Genomic DNA, 23,611 nt, shown 5'->3' on the forward strand with positions numbered 1-23,611 from the left:
TTAGCCTTTTTCACTCTTGGGTAGGTTTCTACTTTCTTAAAAGCCATGGATATGTTTGTTTTTGTTCTTCGGTGAATCCATTCTGCATAGTCACTTGTGAGTCACATTTCCCCAAGGGTGTAATTTACATCCTTACTCTTTTCATACTGAATGCAACTGGTGGCGACAAACTGTGTTAGCACTGCATAAGAGTTAGCAGGACAAATAAAAATGTTGATTTGGCCTGATCATGGCATCTACAATGGGGAAAAGTAGGAGATAGAGCTGGAGCGTCAGCAGCATCTGGTAAATCAGATTAAAGAATTTTGATTATTCTAAAGCAGATTAAACGGCTTTGATCAAGGGAGTAAAACAATCTGATTAACATTTAAGAGAATGAATTCTGGCAGTGATGGTGAGAATGGATTGGCCAGACAACAGATAGGGAGGGCAGTAAGGGAGATATCGCATAACCTAGGGGAATAAAGCAAAGGGAACAGATTCAAGAGATATTTGGGAGTCGGAATCCACAACAATCAGAAACCCATCAGGGAGGGAGGAGAGAAAGGAGAAGAGGAGTTGTGTAGTGAAGGGATGGGGAAGAGTCAAGGATGATTCCGCGGAAAGGATACACCTGCACAGCTTCAATCAAGTCTACGGGTTGGGTGGCAAGGAGTTTGTGACTTTATCTCCTGGTGGTAGAGGAGACAGGACTAGAGATTTAAAGAGAATGGAAAACATTTGAAATAGTCACTGCAGGGAAATTGAAAAATATGTTATGTGGAGCTGCATTAAGGGCCTGTTCTTGGTAACATTTCCTCAAGAATCTAATTGAATACGTATATTTTGAAAGAGTGTTCCAGATACTCTGCATAGGTCTTTCCACTTCCCTGTAATGACCCGTTCCTCTAATTTCTAATGAAACCCACCAAACGAAACAAACACTTTTTGATTTAAGAATTTTAACAACGTAACTCATTCCATTCTTGGTTTCCAGATTGACCACTAAATGGACTTTATGACAAAAATAGTGAAAATCCCACAAATACTTGTTCCAAAAACATTTGTGGGAACTCACCCCCCTTTTCCCCCCAAACAAATCCCTGACATCAGCGAGGGGACAGGAGTGCAGAGGCAGGGCAGTTGACGCTGTCCTTGCATGGAACTCCGGAATTTAGGGAAGGAACAAACCCAGTGAGGTCATGTCTAGTTTGGGATTAAATGGCTAACTCTGATTCCGTGATCCTATTAAGAAAAATGCACATAAAATGCCCAAGAATTTTTCCTTTGTTTGATTCAGAAATTAAACTTGCACACGTCATGTCTGCAAAACAAGCATTTCACCATGTCAGATGCTCTCTTTGATGGAAATAGGATGTAAAAGAGAAGAGAGAACATGCTACCTTCCTCAGCTGGCTGTGTCATGTTCCTTACCGCACCTCTGGAGTTACATATTTTAAATGTAGATTTGTCTGCACTCTAAAAAGTAAACTTTATATCCAAAAACTTTAACCAAGTCTCTAGCTATAACCTGCTCAACCAGTGGAGGCTATTGAGAGTGCTAAGATCGAAACATATTCCTGACTGTCTAATACCAAATCACCCCAGTTCTGAGAGACCTGGTTTTCAGCATAGCAGAAGGTGGACATCACCCACATTATGAAGACAATTGCCTTCATTCTCCATATGATATAATACATATATTTTCTTATAATAGTGCTTCCCTGGCACCTAATACCTAATCTGAAAAACTAGCATGTTCATCAGGGAAATGCAAATCAAAACTACACTAAGATACCGCTTTACATTTGTTAAAATGGTTATAATCACTAAGACTAAAAAAAGCAAATGTTGGAGAGGGTGTGGAGAAAAGGGAGCCCTCATACACTGCTGGTGGGAAGGCAAACTGGTTCAGCTACTATGGAAAACAGTATGGAGGTTCCTCAAAAAACTAAAATTAGAACTACCATATGACTCAGCTATCCCACTACTGGGCATCTACACAAACAACTTGAAATCAACAATCCAAAGTAATATATGTACCCCTATGTTCATTGCAGCACTATTCACAATAGCCAAGACACGGAAACAATCCAAGTACCCATCGACCGATGATTGGATAAAGACGATGTGGTATACATATACAATGGAATACTACCCAGCCAGAAAAAAGACAAAATCATCCCATTTGCAACTACTTGGATGGACCTGGAGGGAATTATGCTAAGCAAAATAAGCCAGACTAGAAAGACAGACACCATAAGATTTCACTCATATGTGGAATATAAACAAATACATGGACAAAGAAAACAGTTCAGTGGTCACCAGGGGAAGGGGGGTGGGGATGGACACAGGGGGTGAAGGGAAGCACTTATGTGGTGACAGACAAGAAATAATGTACAACTGACATTTCACAATAATGTAAACTATTATGAATTTAATTAAAAAAAATTCTAGCATGTTACCAGCAATTTCCAAATCTTTGCTCCAAATGTTCTGTTGTCACATCAGATACAAAAAAATATTGTTCATTTAAAAATACAAGCACCTATTTTGATGTAATAACCATAGCTATTACTTATTGAATACATATGTATTACATACCAGGACTTTGGTAACCGTTTTACAGAAATTATCTGTTTTAATTATTAAGCAACCCATAAAATAAGTACTAGTGTCACTAGTAATTTTTAAATAAGAGTTGAAAATGTTGATAGACTCTCCCAAAGTTTCACCATGAATAAAATTTATTGACAGGGTTAGAACTGAAACCTCTACTATCAAAGATCACACACTTCTCAGTTAATAAAGGCAAAATAGACCTTCTCAAAGAAATAGAGCCAATTTGAACTAACCACGGGTGAATGTCCCATTTCTCCTCCGTAGTTCCACAAAGAAAACAATGAAGCACACCAGATTGTGTGCAGAAGACTCGCAAGCAGTGAGGCCTTTGCTGTGATGACTTAGAAAGAGGACTGAGTAATACATATGCCAAATTATCACAGATCAGGGCTAAGTCAAAGGAATCTTGACCCAAGTTTGAACCAATTTGAAGTTTTTTTGGCTTTCAAAGTTATTGGCACTAAATTTAATATCTAGTTGACCCCAACTGATTTTCTTAACTCCGGCAGGGCTCGTCTTGCCATTTAAAGGTTTCTATATTGAAATTACAATAAACAGCATATTGTTAGAAATAAACAAAGACCCTCCGAATGAAAACAAGCAGGAGCTATCATTCAGAATTTGCTACAACAAGGGAGTCAGCCACCATCACTTGCATTTGGCAGAGACTTAAAGGTGGGCAGAGGAGTGAGAAAATGCTACAGTGAAAAAAGAGAAGGCTTTAGGTATGGTCTGATCAGAGGCTGTTGGCATGAGGAAGCTGGAGGTGGCCTGACTAGAAGCGGGGCCTACTGTGTGACTGGTTTGGGAAGCACATTTTGCTTTCTCTGGTTGGTTCTAAGAAGCAGAGGAAAAAAATAGGGAAGTTGGAAGTTAGTGACCAGTTCTTGACAATTTGGGGCCCATTACTACAAAGATTGTGGTTTATCGTCCCTATTTTCTATAAAGGTTGTGGATGAGAATTGTATTGTCATATATGGTCTTGGACATCGTTTATTTGTATGTTCAACCTCCCAACATAAGCAACACAATATGGTGGTAAATGAAATGTGGGACATCAACCTTACAAAAACATGCTTCTTGAACCTATAGCTTCCACGTTGATACTTACAAATTGAATCACTTGTGAATAAACTCCCCCCAAATAAATTATTCACTTTCTTCTATTATATGAGCCAAATATGCATTTAATCATTCTTTTTTTTTTCTCTTTCAGGGCATCTTGGCTTTCTTAGAAATCTAATTATCTATTAGCCAATATATTAAAGCTAGATTGTTTTAATTGTAATTGAATCGTTCTGATCTCAGTGAAAACTATCATAACAAATACTCAATGATAATGGTTTTTCTGTGGGGAAATTGCATGGCCTTGCAATATAAGATCTTGAGAACAACAGCTCCTGCCACCTTTCACAACTGGTAAACCATAGCAAGTTGGATGCATCATGTTCTTGGAAACATGGCATTTTGCCCACTTTGCATTTACTTTCAAGCATGAATCTATTTTAACGACCCAAAATTATTTTAAACCTGGGGGGGTAGTGTATAATAAATTTCAGCCTTGTCAAATCTACCAATTCAAACTTGATTTAGTCATAAAAAATAAGGTAAATGTATTTTACCATTTTCCCCACCTTTTCTGCTGGCTATATTTCTCTGGCTTATTACCTCATTGGCTAATAAAGTACAGTGGATGCGTGTAGTGATTTAAATATTTTGCCAACCCATTCTTTCAATCTAGATGGTGTCTGTGTATACAATAGTTACTTTCACTAACTGTTGGCAGCTCAAGTCCTTTCAACTTCCGCAACTTTCTCAAATTCGCAAATGCAACACTGACTCATCAATACTATGCAGATGTTTCAGCACGTCAATGTTTTCTTTCATGGAAAGATCCATTTGATATTCTCACCTTTCCACCTTCCACCCCCCACTGCTTGAAAATATTGCTATCGCTGCCGTGAAAATAAGGACCAAAAGACAGTCTTGGCAAAAAGGGTTGAGTCAGTTATTCCATGCAGACACTCCTTGAAGTTTACTTTTATTTTCACTTTGATTTTTTTCTGAAGCCTTAAGTAGATGCAAATGTTACTATTGTTATTTCTCTTTAGGCTAGGAAGTCTGGAAAATATAGAGGAACCTTCAGAACACACGGTTATCTGGGGCACAAGAAAGTTATGGAAGAAAATCTGAGTCATGAGCTGTTCTGTCAATACTCAAATCCTTATTTTCTCCATGTTTATAGGATAACTATTTGTGAGAATACTTCACATCTTTTACCTTTCCTCAATCCACAGTTAATTTTTCTTTTTATTTTCCCTTTTTATTTGGCCTTTCCCTTCCTCTTTGTGAAACATCTTCTTCCATTTTGTTTATTATCAGCATTAAAGTTGCCTGTTTACTGACAGCTCATCAAATTCCAACAGTTATGGCAAATTACAAAAGAATAGTCAAGCCATGACTCTTCAAAGGGGTGAAAGAGTCAAAATAATAAGTAGAAAAATAAATGCTTTCACCTAATATTAACTTACCATTCCATAATTGCCAACATAAACTAAAAACTCAATAATAGAAAGAATTATTAAGAAAAGGAAAGTGAGGTAATCTTCATTTCATTGTGTTTCTCTACTCTTTTGTGAGGAACGTCTAGGGACTCTCATTTCTTTGTCATCATCTTCTGTTATGGATTGAATAGTTTTCTCCCCAAAAGATATTTTGAAGTCTTAACCTCTGGTACCTGTGAATGTGACCTTATTTGGAATTAGGGTCTTGGCAGATGTAATCAAGTTAAAATGAGGTCATTAGGGTAGGCCCTAATCCCATTTTACTGGTGTCATAAGAAGATGGAACATATACAGAGAGAAGAAGCCATGTGAAGATGGAGGCAGAGATGAGAGCTATGCTGCTACAAGCCACGGAATGTCTGGGGCCACCAGGAGCTGGAAGAGGCAGGGGAGGAGCCACCCTGGAGGCTTTGGAGGAGGGAGGCCAGCCTTGATTTCAGGCTTCCAGCCTCTGGAACTGTGAGATAATATATTTCTGTTTTAAGCCACTCAGTTACGGCAGCCTTGGGAAACTAATACAACATCCATATTTGCATTTGAGAGGCTATTTTATATCTTTTAGAAATTTCTTCCTCTCTGAGCAATCTTCTACTACCTTTCAACTAAATGTATAGACTCATAAGTAATTGATTTATTTCCAACTATAAAATCACCTGCCCGGCAGAGGTCAGGTTCTGAGTTTGTTCTTCCAAAATGCCATTCTAGATGTTAAGCTTACTCTTAGGTTGTAGCATATCACATTATCAAGAGGTGATGGAAACCTTAAAAAGTTTGCTCTTCAATTTTTCATGGTATCCACAGATCACTAGATATACATTTCCTGGGGGTAAATCTGCATATATAGTTTATTCCATAATTCTGAATATATAGGCTAACTAGAGCAAACATATATTTAGAACATGTTGTTTAAGTTATTTTGATCCTATACAGAAGCTGAGACTCATAAAACCATAAAAAATAAATTAAAAAAAAATTAAGAGCCTGCTTTGGTTCATTCAAATGTGCTTTTAAATAGATACTTCAGGATTCTGTGATTGACGGCGCAGTCCAAATTTTAGACTTTTTGGTATTGTATAACATCTGTTTTCCTGGTCTGTGAATGAGGGTCTGCTTAAACAGTGCAAGTAACCACCCCTCCCATCTGCCCTCAATTAAAACTCTCCCCTCCCCAGACCCTCATAGCACTTGACCTATTGACATTATTCATTGTGTAGTTCAATGCTCTGGAGGCTCAAATTAAATGGAAATATTACATGAGAGGGTAAAATAAGACAGTGGTGACACTTCATGGAGTAGGAGATGAGGATGATTCGAGAGTATAGGCTACAATCAAGCAAAGCAGCCCCAAATCAGTATCTCCTAAAGCCCCAGTTGGGTAATAGCTGGAAACTGAAGCCCTACCTCGGACATAGCAAAGAACTCAGCCTGCAACCAATAGAACAGATGAAAACAAAAGCATCAGAAGGAGCATGTGAACATGCTAAATGCACCCAATGAATTAGCAGCTCAAACTGTAAGTAGGGCTGTGTGCCTAAATTAGGTCCATAATTCAGCCCCCACAAAAAGTACTTGGCAGAATAAAGTCCAAGTGTTTTCATTGACCTCAATTACACAAATAACGCGTGCAATTTTATCCAGACAAAGTATAACAAAGATGATCTGTTTTCTCCTAGCTAAAGGTTTATGAGAAGGCACACAGTGTTTCCAGGTAGACTTTTCCCCTTATCTGAGAGCTTTCAGGCCTGTAGAATTTTCTTTCAAGGGAAAAACAAAAAACCGGGAACAATTGCCCCATTCAAATACCAAATCACTGCAATCAGTCTTTCTACCACGGACTCTTTGGACAGAAGCAGAAACAGCAGGTTCTGCCTAGATTGAGTTGCCCTGTTTTACCAGCACACATACTTTGGCAGGAAAAAAAGTTGTGATTGAATCTGAGGTGGAGCCTAAAAAAATAAATGCTTAAGCAAATGATTGAACAGCTTTCTTGAGGTGCAATGAGACAGCTGGGGCTGGACAGAGGTGGAACCCACCAGTTACCTGGGCTAGATCTCCGGGCTCAAAGCAACCATGTGGCAGGGCGAGACCTGGGGTGAGAGAAGCAGTTATTGCTGGAGTTATGAAGTGTTAGCATATCACATTCTGCCTTTTTCTTGAGTCTGATGCAACTAGAGATTCTAAACAGTTAGTCAGAGCTGTGTGTTCTCTGTAAATAATGGAGTAACTAGCTTTTAATCTTTTTATCTACATATAGATTTGATAAACAGAGATATGGGAGCATTTTGGAAACATGTTACGTGCAGTTGTAAGTCTGGTTTATGGCTAAATATTTTCCCTTCTTCCTAGAGAGTTAAGCTTATTTATTAATGTGCTCTCTGGTTACAGACAACCACAATTATGGAAACCCTGTAGTTTTATACTTTATACTATAAGGTGTTTTTTTTCTCACTGTCCCCCGCAAGTCAGGAATCCCACCTTTGGGAAATATTGAAACAAATAAACAAGAAAAAGCGTGGCTTTGGGTGGTTGTTTCTCTTCAAACTTCAGGAATCTGGGCATGCTGAGACAGAAATAAAAGCAGGCATCCTTCTATTCTCTTTCCTGGTAGTTAACACTCGTATACAAATTATGCACCACTCTTAATTCGATCTAAAACCGCAAACTGAGGTGGCCGACTGATGTGGTTTAAATCCCCCACTTCTTGTTGTAGAGCATCTCCCCCCCACCACCATAAAAAAAGCCAAATAAATGAGGATAGGATGATCCCAAGCACACAGCACAGAGCCTGGCACATGGTAAGTATTTATCAAGAGTTCTTGACTTTTGTAGGTCCAGGAAGAGGGCAAACAGGGGGTTCAGAAGGAGAAATGGGCTTTCTGTGCCTGGTCATACCACCATATAGCTACCTAAGACCAACTTTCATATATTTTGGTGGACATAGGCTGAAAAACTTTTTTCATTGAGTTTTTAAATTGAATTTATAGATTTTTGAAAACTGAGGACTTTTGAACTACTGAGGCATATTTAGATAGACCAATTTTAAATAATTCAAGCCATGGTACTAAAATTGACCATTGGGCAAAGCTATTGTGACACAACTGCCAGAATCACATAAACAAACAGCAAATAAACTGGTAGTGACAAAGACAGAGGTCATGTCCCCTCTCTGATTTTTTACTAAAGTTCCCACCAGAAGAAATCACTGGGCCTACTTTGATTTCTTTTCAATGGCAGCCACTAACTACTTCAAATATAGCCAGCGTGTACCATCCAGTTTACCCACAAGTTAGAACAGTCATCTCTTCCAGCTTTAGGAATAGTGCCGCATCCAAGAAAGGTGACCACTTCACTTCTCTTCTCTTGGAGGACCAAGTTGATTGAAGGAGTTGGAATTAACCCTTGCAACAAAATTCAATCCCCTGGCAATGTCAGCATTCCTAAAGCACCTATCTACTCCGTATGAAGCCCCAATCTTCATAAGAGCTCTATGGCATAGCTATCATTGACCCAACTGAAAGAGAAAATGGAACTTCTATAGTGGTAAACTGCCTTGGTCTAGACCACTGGTTTTCAAACCTTAATGTCTGTTAGAATCACTTGGTACATTGGACCCCAGGCCCAGAGTTGCTTTTATTCAGTAGGTCTGAGGTGGAGCCTGAGAATCTGCACTTTTTAGAACTTCTCAGGTGATTCTAATGCTGCTAGTGTTGGATCATACTTTGAGAACCACAAGCCTAAATCACATAAATCATAAGTGGCAGAGCCTAGATTAAAATCCAGGCCTGTATGATTCTAAAATGCAAACCGATGCTACACTAAGAAGGCACTTGTTACCCTCTTAAGATTTCTTGACTGCAAAGATAGAAGAGGAGAGAACACACTGTAGTAGCTGGGTGGTATGTGAAAGAGGAATGGGTCTGGCGTTGAAACCCTGGAGCCTGAGTTCCCTTGTCTGCCATGCACCAGCATGTCACTTAATTTACCTGGTCCTTCTAGTGTTTCCATCACCATAATAAGAATTCTGCTGGTATTACTCTCACTACTCTCACAGAGTTGTTTTGAAGATATAATTGATGTAAAATAATTTTCTAAGCTTTGAAGTGTTACCACAAATGTTGTTTGTTATTTTCATTAGGAATCAAATCAAAAAAAGAGTAAAGATGAACAAAACAAGAAAAATAAAAATAGACCAGTAGATGGTCTGGTCTTTAGTTTAAAAGCTGACACTACGTAAAAGGAAATACCAAACACAACACAGAAGTTTATTAGAACCTTCAGGAGTTCAGCGATCTTTAAGATGAATGCACCAACAGTCTTAAGGGTAGGGCAGCTGCCAAATTTTTTCCAATATTATTTTTTTCAACTTAAAAAGTAAACATCTTATTTCTTTCTTTAACCGACATTCTTTTGATGAATGTTGAAAAATGATTAATAATAGTAAAAATTTAATGTTAACAGCTTTCTTTCTTAGAAGTGTAGTTTTCTTTCATAAAATACTGAAAATATTTTACTTTCAAAAATACAATTTTATTATGCTCATCATTGGCTTTTGTTTGATGATCTTTCTGAAAATATAAATTTGACTTCATTTGTAATACGTGGCAGAACCAGTGAAATACAGGATTTGCTATGCAATGAATGGCAAACACAGGCAATTCACATCACTGTTACTCTTAATTAAGTAACTTTAATACAAGAATGAAAACTGAAACTGCCTCGACTTTCTCCATTAAAATTCTCACTGTAAATATTGGCATATCAAGAGCAGTCATTTCTAACTAATGAAGTTAATATTCACTGGCACAACGAGGCTACTTTATGTTGGATTAATTAAGGAGAAACTTTCTACTCTAAACAAAGAAATCTGTCGAGGCCCATAGGGCTCTGCTTTTATCTACATTTTTTTTCCTCAAACGAATGGCTCATTTGATATTAGTTCAATATTTGGTATTAAAGCCAACAGACTCCTATATATCATCAGGACCATAAAAAAGAATGGCATTTTCTCCCATCAATGAGATTTGCTTTCCTTAGATTGGATATTATACTTCCTCAATGAAGTGAAATCCTTATTGATTTACGTTGTTAGAATTCTGTTTGTATTTATTAGTTCGTGATGAAAATGACAAATCCCCATGCTGGTGCAGCTGGGGTTCTGCCCATTAAATAGAGTGCAGACATCTCCTTTTCTGTTTCTGATTTGCTTGTTTTTATTCTTTAAATGCCTTGATAGAGAAAATGCAATTTAATGCTTGCCATGCAAAATAGAATACTTCAAAGAAATCAATAATCAGAGAGCAGAGAGCAGGGTTCAGATGGTAAGATTTTATTCTACTTTATAATTTCAATGCCTGAGCATGTCTCAGGCTATCACTTTGACTTGTGTACAAAGGTTTGTTGACCGCTGGGTGTATAATCTAAATCAAGTATTAATACAATTATCATCTCTAATAATCACACCGACATGAATTTATGGGGAATTGAGTTTCTTTAGATTAATAGTTAAAGACACATATTATAGAGAAAGACCGTCCAAAATCAGCCATTTACTAGCTGTGTGACTTTACATGGTCTCTCTGTGCCCCTCTTTCCTTATCTGAAAAACGAACTTCCGTTATGAAGATGGAAGGACTAATATTTGTAAAACACTTAGAATAATGCACAGCATGTAGTTAGCACTGTGTGTTTGTAAAGAAAAATCAATTGGTACATTGAAAATATTATTTCTGCTGTGAAATGAGACATGTTTCCTTGTTATTGGTAGGTGAAATGCTTCATAAGTTTCTCCACGTAGTTTCCTATCATTCATAGAGGATTCGGCAAAAACAGCTTCTTTTCATGACTTTGGTAATGGAATATTTGGGATGTGGAAACAAACCTCTCAAAGAAACAATGAAACCATCCATCATTGTAACACTATTGTTGTGACACACAGAGAAAACACGAAGTCTTTGAAATATACAACATCTACCCAACTAGTCAGCATCATAGGAAGAGAAACTGAGGCAGAAGACTAATGTGAATGAGTTAGTTTAAAATAATCTAATAAAGAAGTAGTAGGGAAAATCTGGAGAAGATGGTGCTGATAAAGGAGTAGTTTTCATAATAAGTTCTGGCATAACAGTTTGAGGCTATTTCCTGTCTTCAATGCTTTTTTTCAAAATCAGTGGTCAAGGAATTTTGGTACTTTCTTAACACATCTCTGTTATTTTTATCACCTTAAAAGAGAGGTAAGTTATACTCTAGTGGGACAAACATCATCTCTGTGGAAAAATGGTTGGTGATTTGAGTAAGTAAGTACGTGAAGGGAAGGATCTGGGTTAGCGTAGAGATTTGGTTGCTATCCATTCAGCACCACTACTCTACGAAGTGAAATAAGACCAGAGGCTCTTAGGGAATGCAAACTTATTAAAATATCTAGAATACATTTATTTTTCAGTGTTTACTTTTAAAAATAGAGGTAACCTAATGCCAAAGAACCAAAATGAGATCCTGGAAAACCATTTAAAATTTAACACTTTCAAAGCTTATTTGTGTGCATTAATCTCACTTTATGCTTGTAAAAGAGGCAAAGCAGTTCTATTGTAACACATACCAGAGTGAATCAAGATTCTCTCCCACCACATGGTTAGCTATTTGGAGGCCAGAACTATGCCTTAATCATTTGTTTTATATTCTGAACGGCAGGTGGTATATTTGGATTGTATTTATTTAGCTAAACTAGGAGTACATGCCCTAGAATTCCCTTCCCTTCATAGTTCCAGATTAGCCTGGGCCATGAGAGACATTTTGCATGACATTTTTAAGGTGGAAGGGAACAAATAGCCACATTCTTTTTACATCAGAAGGTTGGCGTAGGGCATGAGGCACTGTGGCAAGTCATGAAAATCGTTAGTGATCTGCTGGCTCATGTTGTTGGCCTGGGGCAGCAGGCGAACCCACAGTTTCTGCAGTTCCCACTGGGACGACTCCTCCTTCAGTTTCTATGGCTCCTGGGTTATATGAGGGACGGCACCAGATTCCCTTGCTGGCCACTCCCATTTTCTAAGTGACAGACATGGGCTCCATTTCATCCTGGTGGCTTTCAGCTAATCTTCACTGGTTCGCTTTTGTTGTCTTCCTCCACTTCACATCCATCTGCCTTTCCCACTACCTGCCTCACAGTTTCAGGCTCCAGAACCAGATGTAGAAACAACAGCTTCACATAGATTGTGTGAGCCATTATATATGTTCAAATCTTATCAGAATATTATGATAATTATATATGTAACAGGCTCAATCATCAAGGCTTAATCAGAGAATCAGAACCACTAGGGAAATTCATATTTATTTTATATATGAGGAAAATGATGATAAAGAGTTATTTACTGTCAAATAGTAATAAGTGTATAATGATGGTAAGACAGAAGACTTCTGGGGCCGGCTCCATGGCCGAGTGGTTAAGTTCGCACGCTCCACTGTAGTGGCCCAGGGTTCGGATCCTGGGCGCGGACATGGCACCGCTCAGGCCACGTCGAGGCGGCGTCCCACATCCCACAACTACAAGGACCTGCAACTAAGATATACAACTATGTACCGGGGGGGGGTTGGGGAAAAAAATATTGGCAACAGTTGTTAGCCTAGGTGCCAATCTTTAAAAAAAAACAGAAGACTTCTGACTTTGAGCCCAATGTTGTTTCCACTGCACTATGGTCCCTCTTTTAGTCTATCTACTCATCCCTTGGTTCATAGAGGAACTGAGTCTGTGTAGATGTACTCTTAAAACCATCTTAAGCACTCTGTCCAACTGTGAAAAGATATTCTGACCACCTACTCCATACAGAGTGGCATTAAGTTAACACTAACGTTTAACTTAATTAACCATTAACTAACCTAGCAATTTAGGACAATAAAAGACAGGGAATGGTCAGCTTCAGAAGAAAATAGAACCATGATAAGCAATTACCAAATTCTTTGAGTTAGAAATAGTTTTATTTATTGGAAAAAACTACCTTGCATCAGAACCAAAGAGTTATCTATAAAGTAGGAAAAACTCACTAATTCGCTTCTTTGATCTGTTCTCTGTTCTCCCCATTTCTTACTAAATCCTCCATTTGTAGAATCAGTCCCAGGTAATGGGAAACTAGCTCAGTTTTAGAACTATGGTCCCGAGTAATTTTGCAAAGAAGGGTGCACACTACAGGCATCCTTCCCTTGTACCTGGCTTGTACCTACTTCTTTATCTCACTTATTACCACTCTGCCTCCATCCTCACACCAAGAACCCTACATACTGGTCACAGGGAACTTCTCACATTTTCCCAAACCTGTTAAATTCTTTATAAATTAGGCTGAGATCTCTCTTTATTCAAGCTAAAACCCAAGTATTATTTACACTGTAAAGCTTCCCTCAATTCTCCAGGCACAGTTGGTTTTTCTGCCTGTGTTCTCCTTTGCTAGGCTTTGGCTTTTCCAATGGGAAGGAACTGATGGATTTATCTTTATATACCTAGTACCCAATGGAATGAGTGTTGTACACCTACTTAGAAGAAAAGAGGTTCCATTGTTCAATTCATGAAACCACAGTGTAAAAGATGACAACATTCTGTTTACTGGCAATGAGGTTACTGAATGCTAGTATTTTGATGCCTAAAATAACCAGGTTTCACAATACTGTACTAACGGAATAGCAATTATCATGGTATTACTCTGTGAACAATGAATACAGTCACATATTTTCCACACCAAAAGAAGCATGGGGACTCTGAAGAGCTAATGTCTACAAGACACAATTTTAGGCTTCTCTGCCTCGCCTCCTGTCTTTGCTCACTCTGTACTCCTGCGCTTCTGTTGCACAAGCTGCTCCAACAGATCACAATCAAATTCCATGCAGAACTGGAGAAACAGTGTCTACTCTTTACACCAGCAAAGAACGGGAATGAACTGATACAATTGTGCAGGAGAAGCATGCAAAAAATATTCTGCCTATTGCAATAGAATGCATTGAAGCATTATTCTGATTTCTACTGGTCTTAATTCCTGTAAGCGTAAAGTACCGCATAGTTATCTTCTGTTTGACTTTTTTTGAGCCTGCTTGTTTGTGATTTTGGTTTATTCAGTTTCATTTCTCTGAATATTTCTTTAGCTTTTAAACTCCTAATGCAAATGGTGTAATCTTATCTTCAGCTCAATATTGTTATCTGATACTGTTAAATAAATCTCTAGTCACAAGGAAATGAAACCGCCTTCTATTCCCACAAAGCCTAAATTTAAATATGTGTAACTCATAAGTCTTAGATAATTTGCTCAAATTAGCCATACTACTTTCTCCTAGAGTTTTATCTAACCACCCACAAGTTGACTCAATTCTGACCCAAATGAAAGGCAAGCTAAACATACAAAAGGGCAGGCTTCTTGATGTAACAATCCTGGTGTACAGCTCATAGTCTCTGATATTCTGGCAGCTTCTCAAATTTTAGCTGCAAATCCAGGGAAGGACTGTACTGGACCGCCTATAAACAGAACTCAGTAGTACATTATGAGAACACTGAAAGGTCAGTTAATGACCTCATAGCTCATCGGGAATGGCTGAGTGCGTCTTCCAGTTAGTTGGGGAGAGCTAGTAAGCTCTTGTTCAGCAGACTCAATGTTTTCGCTTCTGTATAGGAGAACCTTGAAGCAGAGATCTAGTGAACAATTTTTGTGGTTCAGCCATTAAGCCAGGTGCCTGTTTTGTGAGGTTACCTTGGAATTCTTTTCCCAAAGTAGAGACAGAATGTCCTGAATTACCCATTGTTTGGAATAGTCTTACTTGAGATGAGAAGAGTACATAGTTGTGAAAAGATTGGCCAAGTTTGTGGGTGAGTAGATATTTGTCTGGGGCAAAGCCAACTAACTAATCAAGTAGTAACCTAACCCAAGAATTTAGTCTCGCAAAAATCATCCTTTAATGGTGCTTCTCAAAATTTTCCATTAAAAAAATCCTGAAGAAACAGAAGAGAAATGAGCACATTATCCTTCTTCCTACCCCAAATCCTGGAGAATCTGAGATCATAACACAAAGGACTGGGCCCAAGCTCAAAATATTCCAGTCTTATGATTTTTCTTTACAATATATGCAATATACAATATATACTAGCACAATATATGATATATACAGTATAAGCTAGTTTTGAATTCTGATGTACATATATATATGTCACAATATCTACATTACAAAAATAATGATTTAAACTGCTTATCAGTTAAATTATTTAATTCCTCCTACTCTCCATCTAAATTGTTGGGTTAAACGAATTCTTCTAAAAGGTACACCATGCTTATCTTGTGGCTTCTCGTAGCTCCTGGCATGTTGCTACTACTGTGAACACAGTTATTTGGAGTCAGGACTCGTACACATGAAAAATAAACCACATGAAAACATAGGAGAGAATATATAATAGCTGTGAGATATGGCACAGAAAGTGAAGTTAAGGGAAGCGGGGACAATGCAATTAGAAGGTTGGACTGTGAGAGTCTTTTAAAATAACTTGCTTTTTGTCTCAATTAAAAGAAATCATTTTCTCTTTGACCAAATAGCATTAATCAAAAGCTGTAGCACTAAAAATGCTACATTCTATGGAATTTAAAATGTATATAACTAGTAAAGTACAGTTCTTAATTTCTTTTACAGAAACTGAAGTTTCAAACTTATAATGTTTAATAACTGTACCGCAAAATACAATCAGGGTGAAAAATGCCCTATGTTACTGTGATGGTTAATATCATGTATCAACTTGGCAAGGTTATGATGCCAGTTGTTTGGTCAGACACCATTTTGAATGTTGTTGTGAAGATATTTGTTAGATGTGACTTACATTTACAATTTGTAAACTTTGCTAAAGCTGATGACCCTCCCTAATGTGGGTGGGCTTCATCCAATCAAAGACTGAGATTTCCCAAAGAAGAAGCAAGGAGAAGCAATTCTGCCTCAAGACCGCCACATAGAAACTCTGCCTGAATTTCCTGCCTGCTGGTCAATCCTGAAAATTTTGGACTCAAGACTGCAATATCAACTCTGACCTTAATTTTCAGGTCTACTCTACAGATTTCAGACTTACCAGCCCCACGATCATGTGAACCATTCCTTAGAATAAATCTTTCTCTATATATATATCTCACTGGCTCTGTTTCTCTGGAGAACCTGACTAATACAATTCCTTAGAATAAATCCCTTTCTCTCTCTATATATCTTATTGGTTCTGTTTCTCTGGAGAACCCTGACTAATACAGTTACTAAGCTGTAGAGGAAAGAAAACAATAATTGGAAGAGAACTGTCAGAGTGAGCTTCTGGCAAAGGAAAATCTTGTAAAAAAAGTTCACAGTAAAAACAATATCTCAGTATCTAAAGGTTCTGAATACCAAAAGAACACCCAGGACCACCCCCACCATGCCATAAACTTGGCCACCGCCCTACTGTTTTCCTGAAAAAAAGAGGTTCAATTGGTTGATATGCTAATCATATCTTATGCTATCAAGGTACTAGGCCATTGAATTTCCCTTAATTATTTATAGATTTGCCTTTTCTGCCAGCTGGAGGGCAGGGACCAGGTCTTTGTCATCTTTGTATCCAGACTTAATAAATGATTATTGACTGCATGGGAACAGGATTCACATTTAAAATGGAATATGATGAAAAATTAAAATTTGCCGTAATGAAGTAGACTTTTGGTCAGGTTTCTAGAACATGCTTTTTTCTTTTTTAAAAAAATAAGGAGGAGTAAATGAATGTTTGTTTTTAAGTTAAAAGAATAAATCTTACGGAATATAATCTAACACTGTGTAACCATTCGAAGTCTTACTACTATACTCATATATAAGTAAAATAAAATTTGGAATTGAGGTGATATTTCTGGAACATGTTAAGGTAAAAATCACACTCTTTATGCAGAATTGTTGGATAAATCTAATTTGGGGCTGTTTCTTACTCAGATGATTTACTTTTTTCAATCGTCCTTTACATCTGAGAACAGTTTCAGGTCTATTTTTGGAAGAGAGTGAATACGGAACCAAGGTAACTAGAATAAGTTGGATTTAAAAGTGAAAAGCCAGGGCCGGCCCAGTGGTGCAGTGGTAAAGTTTGCACGTTCCGCTTCAATGTCCCAGGGTTTGCCGGTTCAGATCCTGGGTGTGGATATAGCGCCACTTATCAAGCCATGCTGTGGTAGGCGTCCCACATATAAAGTGGAGGCAGATAGGCACGGATGTTAGCTCAGAGCCAGTCTTCCTCAGCAAAAAGAGGAGGATTGGCGACAGATGTTAGCTCAGGGCTAATCTTCCTCAGAACAATAAAATAAAATGAAAAATAAAAGTGAAAAGCCTCTTTAAAATGCTATATACATTTCGCATCTGAATCTTTGATTTCAGAGTAGAAAATAAACTCTGGAGTGACAGGAGGAAAAAACCTGATCCCATCTTTTTCACTTAAGAGCAACTATAAGAAAAATAAAGTCATCTACCCCTTATGTTTAAATAGTTGCAGAGGCCAGGATACACAAGGCCTGAAGAATGATGATAAAAAGAATTCTCTTCCAAGTCTGCTGAGGCTGGCCAGCTAAGAAAGCAAGAAGCAACAGTTTACTAATCTCTGCATAGGAATCCTTTGATGCAATGCATTTCAGAGTGTAGATAAGCCATTTTTATCCCAAAGGGGAGCTCTCAGGCCTGGAAATTTTAACTGAAAACAACCTGTCTGAGTTGATTTCAACCTTCTGCATTTATTTTCAACAGATGCTGTGGACTAAATGTTTGTGTCCTCCTAAAATTCATCTGTTGAATCCTAACCCCCTCTGTGATGGTATTAGGAGGTGGGGTTTTGGGCAGGTGATTAGCTCATCAGGGTGGAGCTCTCATGAATGGCATGAGCTCTCTCGTCCCTGCTGCCATGTGAGGACACAGTGACAAGACATCCCTCTATGAACCAGGAAGTAGGTTTCACCAGACACTGAATGTACTGACACCCTCATCTTGGACATCCAGCTTCCAAATCTGTGAGAAATAAATGTTTGTTGTTTAAATCCCCCAGTCTGTGGTATTTTTGATACAGCAGCCTGAAAGGACTAAGACAATATGCATCTCAGTAGGGCTGCTTGTTTAGAGCCCTATTCGCTGGTTTCCAACCCTAAGAAGTTACATGACTTTCCCAAGATTTCACAGCCAGAAACTGGAAACTCTAAGCTTCATCTATAAAATGAATTTAATAGCTCCTTTCAAATTTGAGACAAAGATCCAATGAATATAGAGTTTAAGCATCCAGGACATAGTAAGCACTAAAATGCTTATTTCCCCACCCCATCATAGAAATATTTATAGTCTATGTGATGCCTGAAATAATGAAATTTTCCATCCGCTATTCCTAAAGTTAGATTTGAGGCCACTTTTCCTAGTACAAGGAAGAAACATAGAATACTCGAGGATGAATTCATAGGGGACAAAAGTTGAACAGTTTCTCCAAATGAAGAGTTTTACAAATTCAAAAAAGAAAAGGTTCCACTAAATATATGGGTGTTTTGGTACCAAACATTTACTTTAAATATCCTTTATATATCAATCATTTTCTGCAAAACTACACTTTTTGTCAATTCATAATTTTCAACTGATTTATGTCCAAGTCTTAACTTGGACTTACCACTAACATGTATAATGGAATAAAATATTTTTTTAATAACCTTGAAAACTCTTATTCTCTCGAAAGTCAAAATATACTTATTTAGGAAAATGCATCAAAATAGCATATTGAGTGCTCCTCCCACTCCAGTCTTTTCTCCCAGTTTTAAATGTTGTCATGGTCTTGTTTAGTATGTGATGATGTCTTGGATTTACCACAATTCTCATGTTCTAAAAATAAACTTAAACAGGAATTACATCTATTAGTTGCTCTATTTCTCTCCTGTCTGTTGCTTTCTCTTTCTCTGTCTCTGTCTCTCTGTCTCTCTCCCTCTTTTTCTCTCTCTGTTGATTTGAATTGAATTGAACTCTGGACCCTATGCACTTTTAAACTTCTTGTCAGCTTAATTTCAGGAAGTTTTTAAATGGTATTCTACAAAACGTTTGTGGTTTAAGCCCTAGAGAGAGGTTTGCCTACATTTTCCAAGGTAAAGTGGCAAAGATACATTAATATATATTTTTCTCCTTGAGGATCTGACTCTTGTAAGAGTAATACGCAGAAGAATTACTCCAGTCTTATTTTCTCAAAGACCTTTCAGTTCATATAACTATATGAGTATAATGCACATGATCAAAATCCATCTGGTTTGTAGAAAAGTTTTAGTTTACCACCTACATCCACCAACAAGGGAAATAATTCAACTAGATATGTGAGAGAATTCATGGTATCCAGCAAGCAAAGATCAAAAAGTCCACACTTTTCTGCATAAAAAATCAACGACAAAAGTTCTAAGATTTTAATGGACAAGAAAAAAGTTCTCTACTTCTAATTATGTTAAAATCAGTCTAGAAAAATGGATTCTTTTATTTTCTCTCATTATATACAATTTTCAGAAAAAAATAACCTGTTTTTCTTGAAGTTTTTTTTACGGGGGTTGTAAATGCATATTTCAATGCTTGAAGCTATGTATTCATAAATGGATACATACACACAAGATGTAATAATTTGCTTTTGAAAGAAATTGTGGAATAAGGTCACTTTTAGAAATCTACAGGTCTAGTGGCACATAAGATCTGTTTAATAGACTCTGCAAAGACCAATTTGAAACTACTTTTGACCAAAGCTTCAAAAGAACTCAAGGAATATAACACACTGACCCCTACTTAAAGCACTTGGATAGGAAATTAAATTATCTTAATTGCATTTAATTCAACATTGATACTTACATTGCTGGATACAGAGCATGGCTGCTCTCTAAACAAAGAGGCCAACATGAGCAAAATATAGGCTGAGTGACTTTGTAGAATAACAAAAATAGAGCGAAGCTTACCTTTATTCACTCTCCCCATAGAAGACCTATGAACTAGGTGCTCACAGCTGGGTAATGGTAACATTTTTGCTTGGTTAATAATAAAGAGAAGAAAAGCTCCAGACACCAGGAATCTGGGTTAACCATTGACACTGGTTTGTTCCTACAGTTCCACCCTGGGAATCTACATAGGTAGCCCTTGGCATCTTATAAAGCAGGTGATAGCCGGTCAGCTGAGACTGAGGTTACCTCACCGCCTCTCTGCCTCTGGAGGAGGTACAGCGTGAAGGTCATTCAGGCATACCATGACTAAGTTTTCGTTCCGCCAGCAGTACAAAGAAGGAAGATTTCCTGGACCAGAAATATGCTCAACAATGCCAGTAAGTGACTCAAATATTTACAAACAGGTGTGTTGGAAGCTAATCTACAGAAATGCTCATGTCACTTTCAGACTTTCTCTGGGCAATGCAAAGAAACTCTTTTCACCAGAACTCTTTATCTACATTTTAGCGGGTGAGGATTGAGATTGCGTGACAATGAAAACTGAGACAGGACAACTGGAAACAGCTAAGCATCCATTCATTCCTTTGTTCAACATGCCTTTAATGGTTACTAATCTTGGGCAGCACAGTTCCAAAGAACCAGCATCCACAGTTGAAGCCCTGATAAATGGAAGAGAGAGATAGAGGCTGGAGGGTCCTCCCTCCCCGAACCCCAAGAATCAGAGCTTAAGACAGAGCTGACAAATAAAACACAGACTGTGGCCCAGATCCAAAATGTAAAGTCTGATTGTTCCTCTGCCCCAGCAATAGGTTCCAAGGGATTAAATGAAATGTTAAGGTGGTCATGTGGTCAAGCTAGCTGATCAGAAGTCAGAAAATTGAATGATAAGCAAAGAGGTGATTTTATAATGGTATAGTCAAGAGAAAGGTCCAGAAAATGTGAAAAGCAGTCACAAGGAACTAAAGAAATAACAATCCTAAGCACTTCAGAACCTGGGGGAGCTGTATCCAGGAGAGCTCAAAAGGAGTATCATGCTGGCAAGGAATTAGTAGTTTTCTTTACTCTAAAGAGCATTGGTAATCGGGGGTCAAGGAGGCCACATCCAGTTTGGTTAACTTTCCAAATTTAGGGGGGCCATTTCTGGTTCTGACCATAGTTGCTGTTTGAGGGTTGTTTGGTTTTTGTTTCCATTTTAAAAGCATGAACATTTGAAGGACAAGACTGGATTTCAGTGTTGGTGCCTTCACTTACAGGCTTTGTGACAATGGGAGCTGCTTAACCTCTCTGCACACCAATTTTCTCATCAGTAAAATGGGATAATAATAATAAATACAACAACAACACTGACCTCAGGCAGACACTTAGACACTGTTAACTGTCACTCAGGTTTTGACATTCTGATAGGAGTACATGGTTTGCGATCTGTTACACAATAACAGGTAGAAGAGTTTGAACCCTCCAAGGGAGCTATCTTTTCAATCACCCATAAATGCCAGGGAAGCAGCAGACCAAGAGGTTAACTCTTCTGCCAAGAAATTTGAAGACTTGAGAAATGTTTCCATTTCCATGTTAATCAAGGCAATTTTCATTGTGGTTTATCCATAGTAAGACTGAGTTGGTTGTTTGAGTATTATCAATTACTCTGCTCAATTACTGGCTTGGTTGAAAGCTGAGCTCCCTTCAGTAGTGTTTCATCTGAAGGGACTTTTAAAAGAACGCAACCACCACAGTACACATAACTTCTCTGCTCTCCAAGGACAATTTCAGGAAAGGTGGCTTTGTTGAGTGTTTGGATTGATCTGAGAAGATGAGACATCGAAACACAGCATAGAAAATACCACAGAGAAGAGCAGGACAGGAGGCAAGTTGGGGAGATTGGACGGCTTCCCAACTCCAACTGAGTCAGATCATCACAGCATGGCTTCATTCCTTTGTTTGAAGTAAATTCCCAGAACATCAGACACACCCATACTCACATGTAAGTAGAAAAACACTTTCTAAAGCCAAATAAAAATGATTATCTGGATTGGCTTCTCTGTTGTGTGTCTATGCCTCCTAAATCTACCTTAACTGAAAATTAACTTTCTTGAAGTTCAGCTTTGGTGAACTGGAATCTCCTCCGAAACACAGAGAGAAACTGAGGCAAAATTGGAGGAGCATATTTGTTTTAAGATGTATCAGATAACAAGATGATGAGAGAATTCATTAAGTGAAGGTAAAAACTTTTTGATAAATAATTCTCTTTTTCAATAATCTGTACTTCATTGCTATTCAATGACTTTAGCAATGGTCTAAAAAGAAGTTTGACTATACAAAGGGGCTCCCTGTTGTATGGAATTGAGGTATCACTACTCGAGCTCTGTCCTTCGCAAACTGTTTTTGTTTGGTCCTCCTGACTTGTGTTTCTTATGACTCGTTTTACATTTTCAAATGGTGGGGAAAAAATTAAAAGAAGAATAATATTTTGTGATGTGAAAATTATATGAAATTCAAATTTCAGTGTCCATAAATAGTTTTATTGAAACACAGCCACGCTCATTCATTCATTTACGTATTGTCCATGGCCTGTTTCACTTTACAAGAGAAGAGTTCAATGACCCTCAGAATCGCAACAGAGATCATGCAGCCCTCAAAACCTAAAATATTTAGTATCTGGCCCTCTACAGACAAATGCTTGCCAATCCTTGAGCCAGCTAAACCATACAATTGACTCTTCTCCAAAGACAGTGTTCCTCTTTTCTGATTAATGATTAACATAGTTTAACTCCAGGTCAACTGAATTTCTATAATCTAAAATCCTGTCTTTCTACATACCATCCAGTCACACCATAGCATATCATGATTATGCTTCTTTGTTTTTACCCAAAGGATTTAAAAACTTATGTCCACATAAAAACCTGCACACAGATATTTATAGCAGCTTTAATTATAATTGCCAAAACTTGAAAGGAGCCAACACGTCCTTCAATAGGTGAATAAACTGTGGTACACCCAGACAATGGAATATTATTCAGCCCAAAAAAGAAATGAACTATCAAGCCATGAAAAGACATGGAGAAATCTTCAATGCATATTACTAAATGAAAGCAGCCAATCTGAAAAGGCTACATAATATGTGACTCCAACTATATGATGTTCTGAAAAAAGTAAAATTATGGAGACAGTAAAAAGATCAGGTGTTGGTGGATGGGAAGGCAGAGGGAGGGAGAAATTAATAGGCAGAGTACAGAGGAGTTTTACAGCAGGGAAAATACTCTGTATGATATTACAATGATGGATATATATCATCATACATTTGTCCAAACCCATTGAACATACGGCAGGAAAAGTGAACTCTCAGGTAAACTATGGACTTTAGGTGATTACAATGTATCAACGTAGGTTCATCTTTGGTAAAAAAAAAAGTACCACTCTGGTGAGTGATGTTAGTAATAGAGGAGGCTATGCATATATAAGAGCAGTGGGCATGTAGGAAATCTTTGTACTTTCCCCAATTTTCTTGTAAACTAA

General features: G+C 37.8%; 1 protein-coding gene across 10 annotated transcripts in view; it reads right to left on the reverse strand.

Annotated features, from left to right (window-relative positions):
• Positions 1 to 20,366, reverse strand: part of KCNJ16 (potassium inwardly rectifying channel subfamily J member 16) — a 51,862-nt gene extending 31,496 nt beyond the window's left edge. For 2 of the 10 annotated variants that reach the window (XM_070226039.1, XM_023652133.2), the window contains exon 1: positions 20,120 to 20,248. The gene's annotated coding sequence lies outside the window, so the exon portion shown is untranslated. Of the gene's footprint in view, positions 1 to 7,205; positions 7,253 to 20,015; positions 20,097 to 20,119 lie in introns of those variants that run through there. The other 8 variants (XM_070226031.1, XM_070226037.1, XM_070226032.1 and 5 more) reach the window with 8 other exon arrangements.
• Between the last annotated feature and the right edge of the window lie 3,245 nt (positions 20,367 to 23,611).

The sequence above is a fragment of the Equus caballus genome, chromosome 11 (genome assembly GCF_041296265.1).
Source record: "Equus caballus isolate H_3958 breed thoroughbred chromosome 11, TB-T2T, whole genome shotgun sequence".
In the NCBI taxonomy this organism is placed as follows: domain Eukaryota; kingdom Metazoa; phylum Chordata; class Mammalia; order Perissodactyla; family Equidae; genus Equus; species Equus caballus.